Below are 11,939 nucleotides of genomic sequence, written 5' to 3'. Positions count from 1 at the left end.
AGTAACATGTCATTGTTTAACTACTACACTGTTCTGGTTGCGTCTGGTTATATAGATATTGAATGTTACTCCTTGTTATATAATAAACTACTTGTGATTATGTTAGCTTTTTTTTCATACATACAATGTCAAATCTTTTAAAGGTATAGGCTTAATTTTTCATATAGTAATAAAATTAAAAAGTAAGTTACTTTCTAATTTCCCAGTTGATCTTAAGACATAGTGCAATGGAAAATGCCATGGGATTTTAACAAAGTAGCTTTTATTTAATATGGAAAAAGAAAACATTCGTGTAAGAATGATATATAAAAAATCAAATTAGAGCGCTTTCACATTCATTACAGATTTTTGGAACATATATTGTCATCGTCATATTTTGCTGCTTACAAAGTCTTAAGGATTTTAATCCCAAATTACTCAAAAATAGGAAAGTAAACCCCAATATCTAAAGGTATATGCATCGTAAGTCAAGAGGTACATTTTTTTTTTGGTGAATGGTAAGTGAAAGAGATGAACACATGCAGTAAGCATGGAAATCGAAGGAAATAGATTCTCATCAGAGAGAGATCAAAGCTTCATTAATTTTCTATATGGAAGTGTACTGTGAAAGACATGATATATATCCTCTTTACAATCTTGAGAAAACCCCACTAACTATTGGCCAAACTAACTCCGAGCACTGATCGAAGACATGTGAGAAGCACATATTCCATAGTCTTAGGCCAGTAAGGAACAATGCTCATTCACTTATTACGAGCACAATGCACAAAGTAAAAACAGCTTATTTTATACAAGGAAAAAATTTATAACAGTCATTTTCATTCCTCTTATATATGTAATTTTACTCTGTTGGCACACTGCACTACAATCACTTTGCTTGATCCCATTCCGGAATAGCACGAGGAAGACTACTTACCTAACTTATATCCATCTTTGAACACACTTTAATTAGTCATTTATTACAACATTTGTTTTTTATTCTTCTTATCGTTTACCTCGGCAGGGTGAGTTCCGTGTCCAGATTCATGGAGATTGGTTCAACTGAATCTCTTGTTAGATTCAAGGAGACTGGTTCAGCTGATGAACCTCTTGTTATTAGATCGGCATCAATGTGTTTAGTTCGAGCTAATTCGGTAGCTAACAACAACAACAACAACAACGCCTTATCCCACTAGGTGGGATCGGCTACATGGATCAACTTCCGCCATAATGTTCTATCAAGTACCATACTTCTATCCAAACCATTAATTTCGAGATCCTTTTTGATAACCTCTCTTATAGTCTTTTTGGGTCTTCCTCTGTCTCGAATTGTTTGTCTTCTCTCCATCTGGTCTACTCTCCTCACTACAGAGTCTACCGGTCTTCTCTCTACATGCCCAAACCACCTAAGTCTATTTTCCACCATCTTCTCTACAATAGGCGCTACTCCAACCCTCTCTCTAATAGCTTCGTTTCTAATTTTATCCTGTCGAGTCTTACCACACATCCACCGCAACATCCTCATCTCCGCTACACCTACTTTATTCTCATGTTGGCTCTTGACCGCCCAACATTCTGTTCCGTACAAAATCGCCGGTCTTACCGCAGTCCGATAAAACTTTCCCTTTAGCTTGATCGGTACCTTTGCATCACATAACACCCCCGATGCTTTTCTCCATTTCATCCATCCTGCTTGAATGCGATGATTCACATCCCCTTCAATTTCCCCATCATCCTGTATTACAGACCCAAGATATTTAAACCGTGTGACTTGAGGGATAATATGGTCTCCTATTTTCACCTCTGAGTTAGAAACCCTCCTTCTTTTGTTGAACTTACATTCCATATACTCCGATTTGCTTCTGCTTAGGCAAAAGCCATGTGTTTCTAGAGCTCGTCTCCAAGTTTCCAACCTCTCATTCAACTCCTCCCTCGACTATCCAAGGAGGACTATGTCATCTGCAAAAAGCATGCATCTCGGCGCTATCTCTTGGATTTGTTCCGTGAGGACATCCAGAATTAAGGTAAAAAGGTAGGGGCTAAGGGTTGACCCTTGATGTAAACCAATTGTGATGGGAAAATCGTCTGACTCTCCACCCTGTGTCCTAACACTAGTCGATACCCTATCATACATATCTTGGATAACTCGAATATATGCAACCCTAACCCCTTTCTTCTCTAGAGCTTTCCACAAAATCTCTCTAGGCACTCTATCATACGCTTTCTCCAAGTCAATAAAAATCAAGTGCAAGTCTTGTTGGGCCATGCGATATTGCTCCATCACCCGCCGTAATAAATAAATCGCTTCCATGGTCGACCTTCCCGGCATGAAACCAAATTGATTCTCAGTAACTTGAGTCTCCTTTCTTAATCTCCGTTCGATCACTCTTTCCCATAATTTCATGGTATGACTCATGAGCTTGATTCCCCTATAATTTGCACAATTTTGTATATCCCCCTTGTTCTTATAGATTGGCACTAACGTGCTTCTCCTCCATTCCTCCGGCATGCGTTTTGACCTCATAATTTCGTTAAAGAGTTCGGTGAGCCACTCAAGACCTCTATCTCCAAGAGTTTTCCACACTTCAATAGGTATGTTGTCTGGCCCCACCGCCTTACCATTACTCATTCTTTTCAACGCTTCCTTTACTTCCTGTTTCTGAATCCGACGATAGTACTTATAGTTCCGGTCCTCTTCTCTTGTGTCTAGACTGCTAGAGTCATATCCATATCCATCATTAAATAAGTTGTGGAAATACGTCTTCCACCTCTCCTTGATATCTTTTTCATGCACTAAGACTTTGCCTTCTTCATCCTTAACACACTTTACTAAAGCGTTCTTAAATTCAGTGACTACCATATTCATGATTGGCCTTTCGTTGGGCTTTGGAGAAAGACAAGCCTTTGCTAGTTTTACCACTTTCCAAGCCGAGTTACTATCAAACTCTCCTCTTAACCTTGAGTCAACAATGGCCTTGATATCCCCTTTGGCAATCAATGAGCTAACCCTTTCACTTATGTGAATATTTACTTGAGTCCTCGCTATCACGGATTCACTTGTGATTATCTCCAAAAGCACAACACCAAAGCTATAAACATCACTCTTCTCTGTTAATCTGTTGGTTATGCAGTAACTGCCAGACAAAAGCATGTAACTCCATTCATTTTTTGTACGTCAGAATTTGTTAGTAAACCAGCACATCATATATATTTAATATAATTGTATTGTCTTTTTAATTTAATCATCTTAATTTTAAGTGATCTAATTTTTTAAGTCTATAAATTTCTAAAAACTGCCCTGTCAAACATAAACTTCTAAAAATTAATGTGTTTAATGAGTGAATACTAATTAACGAATTATGGTAACCCTAATTGATTAATATATGAGAAATTAATTAATTATAGCATAACACAATACAATTTTCCTTCTTCTGGTCAAAAAGAGAAATAAACATTAATTAGTAGTATTTCAACAACAAAAAAAATAATTTATAAACAATGTTCTGAATGAAACAATTAAACATTGATGATCATTCCATCAATAGGTTTTTATTATTGTCACTATTCCCATGAAAATAAAATTTTATTATTGTCGCATAACACCCTGAGATCTACTAAATCATGTTAACTGATCAAGAATTAATAGGTTTGGGTAAATATATAAGAAGTCATTGGAAACTGTTGCCGAATCTCCATGCCAATCTATCACGTCAAGTGATTTCACGATCTTCATGCCATTGCCCATTATACATGTCTCAGTCTCACTTTGCAAGTTGTCTCGCCCTGCAAATTCAACGGTACAAATATACAACCTAGAAAATGGCATTAACGAGATATAACTATCTAAAAGAACAAAATAAAAACGAGATATAACTATCTAAAAGAAACGCGCTTAACTAGTTGGCTTTTTTCAATAACTAGGTTGGTTCAAAGGATAATTGATGGAACTTATTCTAGGCAACGTTGGATGGGATAGAAATGGCATTAACTTGTAAAAACATCATATGGGTTAGAAAAAGCATTAACTATTTACTTTTCAGGTAGTGTATTTTGTCTTCTCTCTTTTTGCTACCGCTGGGTCACTTGAAGTGCCTCTGTGAGTCCAAATGTTGCTATCAAAAACTTTTTGGGAATTTTTTTCTGCACCCCGTAATTTCTCCCACCACCTCCTTTCTTTATGGAAAGACTATTTTTAGATTCCGAAACTCTTTCCGTAATGGTGTCAGACATTTATTGAGGTGCGGGAAGTTTTAGCCAAACTTTTCCTTCTCTTCCATAATGGGCTGGACACCTTTTTGTAGCCCAATGTTAGTTTGGGTTGGTAACATCTGATGGGTGGGATTTCTTACTTATCAGTAACCACGTTGGACAGAGAACTTCTCTCGGAGGGGAGTTGCTACGTGCACCCAGCATTATTGCTGGGGCACCCAGCATTATTGCTGGGGCACCCAGCAAACAGTGAAGTGGCGAAACTGCCCTTCAGCAATTATTCTTCCGGAAGAAGGTTCTTCCGGAAAGTTTCTGGAAATAATTTTTCCGGAAAGTTTCCGGAAGAATCTTCTTCCGGAAGATTAATTTGTGTCTTCCGGAAATACTCACAGACAATTTCCGGAAGAACGTCATCCGGAATGTTTCCGGAAGAAGCTTCTTCCGGAAGAATTCCATTGTCTTCCGGAAGAAGCTTCTTCCGGAAGTTAGTTTTTTTTTTAAATGCGTATGTAATGACGATTTTGCCCTTGTGTAAATTTCTTTAAATTAACGTCTTCAGGCTGTGTTTTACTGCGCTTTCTTTGTTTCTTCTTCCGTTTGCTTTGTTTCTTCTTCCGTTTGCTTTGTTTGTTTCTTCCGTTTGCTGTTGTTTCGGTGGTGGTCCCTTCAGCAGTCTGTTGGTGGTCCCGTGAAGTGAAGTATTTGAAGATTTGGTGGTCCCGTGTTCCGTATTTGAAGTTTTATTAGTGGATGTTGTTCCTATTTTGTCGGAGGTACGCGTTTATTTCGTTTTCCGGTTAGCTTTTAGAGAAGAAAAACAGTAAAAAATGTATCCGGAAGAAATTTTAGGCACAGAAGGAGGAAGGTCCGGAATGACCACTTCCGGAAGACCTTCTTCCGGAAGTTAAGAAGCCCAATTCCGGAAGAAGGTCTTCCGGAAGTAGTTTCCGGAAGCACTTCTTCCGGAATTGGCCTTCGTAACTTCCGGAAAACCTTCTTCCGGAATGTTAAATTATTACTAATTTATTTTAATTTCTGTTTTATAATTTTTTTAATTTCTGTTTTATATATATTTCTGTTAGTTAATAATGAATTATTGGTTTAATTAGGTATAATGATATATATTGTGGATTATAATTTTTTTTGTTTTATAATGGTATATATATATATATATATTTTTGTTTTATAATTTTTTTTTATTTCTGGTTTATATATGTTGTGGATTATTGATTTAATTAGGTATAATGGTATAATATTAAATGATTTAGGTAACTTAAATGTATAATGGTACAAAAATGTTTTATTAGTTGTTTATTATAGTGATAAGTTTAGTTTAAGTAAATAATGTAGTTATAAATTTAGAATATAGTGATAATTTTAATATAGTCGTGTATGATGCATATGTCCTATTAATATGTTTGTTATTTAAGGTGCAGTAAATTTTTGGATGTGGTTATATGATAATTTGAATGTACTTGTGTATGATGCATATGTCCTTAAGATGGACGAAGATCAATGGAGGTATGACTTTGCGATGTCACAAGAAGTTGATATGGATTATGATTATGATAATCAAGAAGAATGTGGAGTGAATGAACGACATGTCGATTGTTCAAATGCTTTTAATACATCTCAGGTAATCATAGATAATTTGAGTCATTGGTTGAATTGATGGTTTGTACGAAAATTAATGTGTTAGGGTTGCGTTGTAGGTATTCGCTACTCGAGATGATGTTTTGCAATGGGCTCGAACAGTTGCCCATGAAAATGGATTTGTTGCAGTGATTATGAGATCTGACACAGAGACCGGTAGCAGAGGAAGAAGTTCATTTGTGTTAATTGGGTGTGAAAGGAGTGGTACGTACAAGTGTAGAAATAAAGAATTCGTTAGAAAAGACACCGGGAGTAGGAAATGTGGTTGTCCCTTCAGGCTTCGTGGGAAACCAGTGCGTGGAGGGGAAGGTTGGATGGTGAAGTTGATCTGTGGGATTCATAATCATGAATTGGCGAAGTCCTTAGTTGGACATCCATACGCCGGGCGATTGACTAAGGAAGAAAAGAAAATTATTGCTGATATGACAAAGTCGATGGTGAAACCGAAAAACATCTTGCTAACGTTGAAGGAACACAATGCCGACAGTTACACCACGATAAAGCAAATTTACAATGCAAGAAGTGCATATCGTTCTTCAATAAGAGGAGCTGATACCGAAATGCAGCATCTGATGAAGCTTCTCGAACGTGATCAATACATTCATTAGCATAGATTGAAGGATGAAGTTGTGGTGCGTGATCTGTTTTGGTGTCACCCAGATGCAGTAAAGTTATGCAATGCATGTCATCTACTGTTTTTTATAGACAGTACCTACAAAACAAACAGGTACAGACTCCCACTACTTGACTTTGTTGGAGTGACACCAACGGCGATGACATTCTCTGCTGGGTTTGCATATCTGGAGGCTGAGCGTGTTAATAATATTGTATGGGCTTTGGAACGATTTCGAGGCCTATTTTTAAGACACGATCGCCTCCCTCTTGTTATTGTCACTGACAGAGACCTAGCACTGATGAATGCAGTGAAAACTGTGTTTCCCGAGTCTACTAATTTGTTGTGCAGGTTTCATATCGATAAGAATGTGAAGGCGAAGTGCAAATCTTTAATCGGGGAAAAAAATGCGTGGGACTATGTAATGGATAACTGGGGTACTTTGGTTGATTGTCCGTCCGAATACGAGTTCCATGAGTCATATCAGAAGTTTCAAGTTGCTTGTTCGCCTTGGCCGATGTTCGTTGACTATGTTAACGACACATGGATTATCCCCCACAAGGAAAAATTTATTACAGCATGGACGAATAAGGTCATGCACCTAGGCAACACAACAACAAACAGGTATTAACAACTGATTTTATTTGTTAGTAACGATTAATATTAAATGGTATTTAATTGTTGTATATTTTCATGTTTGTTGTGTATTTTAAATGTAGGGTTGAATCAGCTCATTGGGCTCTCAAAAGAGTACTACAAAATAGCGTTGGAGACCTATGTAGTGTTTGGGATGCCATGAACAACATGATCACGCTGCAACACGTCGAAATTAAAGCATCCTTTGAAACCAGTACGCATGTGGTTGGCCATGTATATAAAAAAACCTTATACAAGAGGCTTCTTGGGATGGTTTCGAGGGATGCTTTAAATCAGATTGCTTCTAAGATTGACCGTCTACGTTATCTCGGCAACAATCTCTCTTCTTGTGGTTGTGTGATGAGAAGCACGCACGGGCTTCCTTGTGCATGTGAGCTTTCTAGGTATACTGCTAGCAGCATCCCATTGGAGTCAGTCCATCTTTTTTGGAGGAGACTTTGCTTTTCAGACCAAGGGTTATGTGAGACGGAAGTCACCATCAAGGAAGAAATAGAGGTCATATCTAAAAGGTTTGATGAACTTGATGTGGCTGGCAAAGTAAATCTGAAGAGTAAACTTCGAGAAATCGCATACCCTGATCATAACTCTATGTGCCCTCCTCCATCAAAGGTGAACACTAAAGGTGCACCGAAGAAACCGATGAAAAGAAGTCAAACATCCACAAAGCGTGATCCGTCTTACTGGGAGTATGTTGATGCTTTTCATTCTGTTCAAAGCAGCAACTCTCCAGTGAAACGAAGTGCATCATGTTCTCAACCGCGTCAGCCAACAAGGATCATTCCGATGTTGGATCAATTTGCGTCATTCTTTCAAGGTTTCATTCGTGACGTTGTGGATGTGAAAGCGGACGGTAACTGTGGATATCGGTCCATTGGCGCTTTATTAGGTATGGGGGAAGATTCGTGGCCGTTAGTGCGTAATGAATTGCTTAAAGAACTTGGCAGGTGGTCGCATGAGTACATGAACCTCTTCGGTGGCATAGAGAGATTTGAACAATTAAAGTTGTCCCTACTTGTTGATGGATTTTCAAAGGTATGTTTTTAGGTTAATTTTTTTTAATAACAATGTTTAAATTACTTACATGTGTATGTTTGGTTCATTGAGGTTAGTGTGGACAAGTGGATGGATATAACAGACATGGGATATGTGATTGCTTCACGGTATAACGTAATCCTTGTATCGTTGTCCCAACAACAAAGCATGACATTTTTCCCTCTTAGAAGTCAACCACCACCTGACTCTTCTGGCCACCGCATCATATGTGTCGGTCACGTGTTTGGAAATCATTTTGTTCAGGTACATTGAATATAGTTAGTGTAACAATTATGCAATGACTTCGCTTGTTCGTTTGGCACGGTCAGCGCATGATATAATGTTTGTTCATGTACAACAGGTTTATTTGAAAGACCATTGTCCGTTGCCGCCCCCAGCGCTGTTGTGGTCAACCAATTGTTATTCTCAGGCAAAGCAATGGGCAATTCCATATATTAGTAGAATGCAGGAATACACAAGCTTGATGTCATTCAAAACACACTATGTAGACCTAAATGAAGACTAAACATTCATTGTTTATTTATTTGTATTCATTATGCGATATAATTCGTTGTAACCCGTCACTAACCAATTAATATTATCAACTACTCGTTTGGTTAAGCAAGGAAATTGTTGGTCCAACAAAAATCATTTACGCGTACAGCATACATCATTGTCATAATTGACAACACATAATGACATGCATGCGTGTTACAGTTTGAGCGTGACAACACATTGGTTGACTTCAGTACACATTTTGAAACTAGCAGTCGCTCAACAACACATTGGTTGACTTGACTACACATTAGCGACAACACATTGGCTGACTTGACTACACATTTACGCGTGTCTATTTTTTTGTAAACAAAGTTAAACAAAGGCTCGGTCACAACCATCTATATATATGGCAGACTAGGCTACTAAATCACACATTATCTTGCTTTCAAATACTGGGGTTTACTTCCAAACTTCAACTCCGGTGCCCATTCGAGTACCAAATAGGTGTGATTTTGCAAGCCTAAAAACCAGAATACACAATACCCTTCAGCTATCCGACAAACAATTTTTGGATGAAATTCACTACCGGAAGCCATTCACCGATACAGGTAACCAAATTCGCTTTGAGTGTATCATTTCCTATTTCATCATGGCATCAAGATATAGAACAGAAGTTTCATAGTTTACCTGTAAGAAAATTGGCACGTAAATGGAAATGGTTCTTCATCTATTTCGTAGAAAGAGCTCCAACCCATAAGTGGCTGAGACTCCATGATCATGCTCCAGACACGAAGATATATAAAGACGTTGAAGTATTGAAGAAGGATTATAAGTCCCTTCCTTGCTGAAACAGTAGTAGAACGTGGGGAATATGAAAGGAAGTTGGCAATTTATATGAATACGAAATAGGAATATACGATGATGAGAGTAAATCATATGTAACTTAAGGTGGCTATTAATTGCTTGGAGAATGTGCGCGCCGCCTTCTATGCGTGAATGCGTTTTAATGGTGACGATGAGTATGCTTGCGAGAGTTACAAGAATACAAGGGGAATAAGAATATTCCAAGTTTGAACTTTAATGAACTCTCTTGCTTCTTTAATGAATAGGTTTTGAAGATTGTGATCGTGGAGCTTCTGTGCATTTGGAAGATTTGATCTTTTTTAGGATCCTTTAATTAATCCGTTTATCACATTGTAAACAAGCAAGATGATTAGGTCTAATATGCTGTTATGTAGCCTATAATGGAACTGTGCATGCTAGCTCTGCTTGCTTTAGGCCAATCATGAATTCGGTTATTACAGTAATTATTTACTTGAACATGGAAAAAGGGTTCATTTCCTATTTTTTTCGATTTTGAGGCTTTGTTTTGACGTGTTAGTTGACGGAACTGGGGAACGGGACTATTTTTTTTGGATTCTTTGACGTCCAAACATGAGAAATGGCCGCCCTCCATTGTCTCAGGGCACAAGCACACCCACGCAAAAAAATCCCAAACATGGGTACTTGAACATGGAAAAAGGGTTCATTTCCTATTTTTTTCGATTTTGAGGCTTTGTTTTGACGTGTTAGTTGACGGAACTGGGGAACGGGACTATTTTTTTTGGATTCTTTGACGTCCAAACATGAGAAATGGCCGCCCTCCATTGTCTCAGGGCACAGGCACACCCACGCAAAAAAATCCCAAACATGGGTACTTGAACATGGAAAAAGGGTTCATTTCCTATTTTTTTCGATTTTGAGGCTTTGTTTTGACGTGTTAGTTGACGGAACTGGGGAACGGGACTATTTTTTTTGGATTCTTTGACGTCCAAACATGAGAACTGGGGAACGGGACTATTTCCTGATTTATTAATTATTTTAAAAACTTTTATTTTTTATGTAATTCTTACAAACAAAACTCATGATTCTAGGTTCCCTTTTTTTAAAAATAAATTTAAAACAACCGTAAACTTCGCTTAAGGACCACAAACAATCGGAATAACAAACTATATTATAAAATAATAAACTGTGCAAAACACGCCAACTATATTAAACAAAAACTGTAATAATTACAAATATTCATGTCAACTACAACACAACAATATAAATACAATGATCAATGGTCCGTGCGGCGTCTCTGACGAGCCCTGACCGTCCCATCAGCACTGGGTCCCCCTCTCGCGATCGTCAGGCAGTCCTGCATAATGTCATATAACTCTGTGCCTGCAGTTACTATCCTAAGGTTGAGCACACGCTCCAACCTCTGTGCAATCGCCTCATATCCCTCGTAATCATCCTGTCAAAGTCAGTAAAAACATTTATTATGAAATTCAAAATAAACAACAACTCATAAAACATTAAACGCGCAAATAATCTTACCACATATGGAGGGGGGTCAAATGCCACTGGAACCTGGGGGCTGGGCGGCTGTATGTAGTCCTCAGGGTCTGCAGCTGGTGCATCCCTCTGCTGGTCATCTGCCTGGGTCGGTGTCATGAAAGGGTGAGATATGCGGAAAAACCACTCAATGTAATCCGCAGATACCTGCCCAGGCACTAAACAAGGCTGACCCGCAGGTAGTAAGTGATCCGCAAACTCCATCCACCTGTCATCTATCTGCTCCTGTGACAATCGTGCACTAACAGGCGGCGGAGGGATGCTCTGGATGTAACCGAACTGGCGTACCACCCTCTCCGGTCGAACTGCGACGATCATAGGACCCCATCTGAGCTGACCCTGGAACGATGAAATCTCCTGAAACGCCCTAACACCCCGATGCTCCGTGTACGGCAACCAGGACACATCTGTGACGGTCAAACCATCACAACGTGCCCTGTATGGTGCTCCTGTGATGCCCTTCATGTGCGCCTTCGACGTCAACCACCGGGAAGCACGTGGGGACGTCTCCTGGTATGTGTCGTCAGTCACGCACTGATGCACACTAGGGAAGTGCTCATAGATCCAGCACTACACAATAATTGAGGTTAACATAACATAAAAACATGTTTAAATCATAATCGAACCTAACATATTAATAAACACAAAATTTACCTGAAATAGCGTCAAGTACCCCGCAAGCTGTCGGGTGGTGGTCCTACAAGCCTCATCTAACTGGTCGTACATATGAACCAGCGCGGCAACCCCCCAAGCGTAACCACCACTATGAGCGAGGTCCCGGAAAGCGTCAAGGTGGACCACATGCACGTATGTTGCACTCTTATTAGCAAAAAGAGTGCAACCGACAAGGTGCAGCAAATAAGCGCGAGCTGCGACAATCCACCGCCGGGCCTGACATCTGGTCTCATAAATGTCACGA

At 39.0% G+C, this 11,939-nt stretch overlaps 1 long non-coding RNA gene across 1 annotated transcript; it reads left to right on the top strand.

Moving 5' to 3' along the window:
• Positions 1–8,344: 8,344 nt before the first annotated feature.
• Positions 8,345–8,604, top strand: LOC121173595 (uncharacterized). Its single transcript, XR_005888732.1, has 2 exons — positions 8,345–8,407; positions 8,505–8,604. It is a non-coding gene; the product is annotated as an uncharacterized lncRNA (long non-coding RNA).
• The last annotated feature ends 3,335 nt before the right edge of the window (positions 8,605–11,939 follow it).

Source organism: Glycine max, chromosome 15 (assembly GCF_000004515.6).
Source record: "Glycine max cultivar Williams 82 chromosome 15, Glycine_max_v4.0, whole genome shotgun sequence".
In the NCBI taxonomy this organism is placed as follows: domain Eukaryota; kingdom Viridiplantae; phylum Streptophyta; class Magnoliopsida; order Fabales; family Fabaceae; genus Glycine; species Glycine max.
The sequence above is the reverse complement of the archived record's forward strand: the minus strand, read 5'-3'. Positions and strand labels throughout refer to the sequence as shown.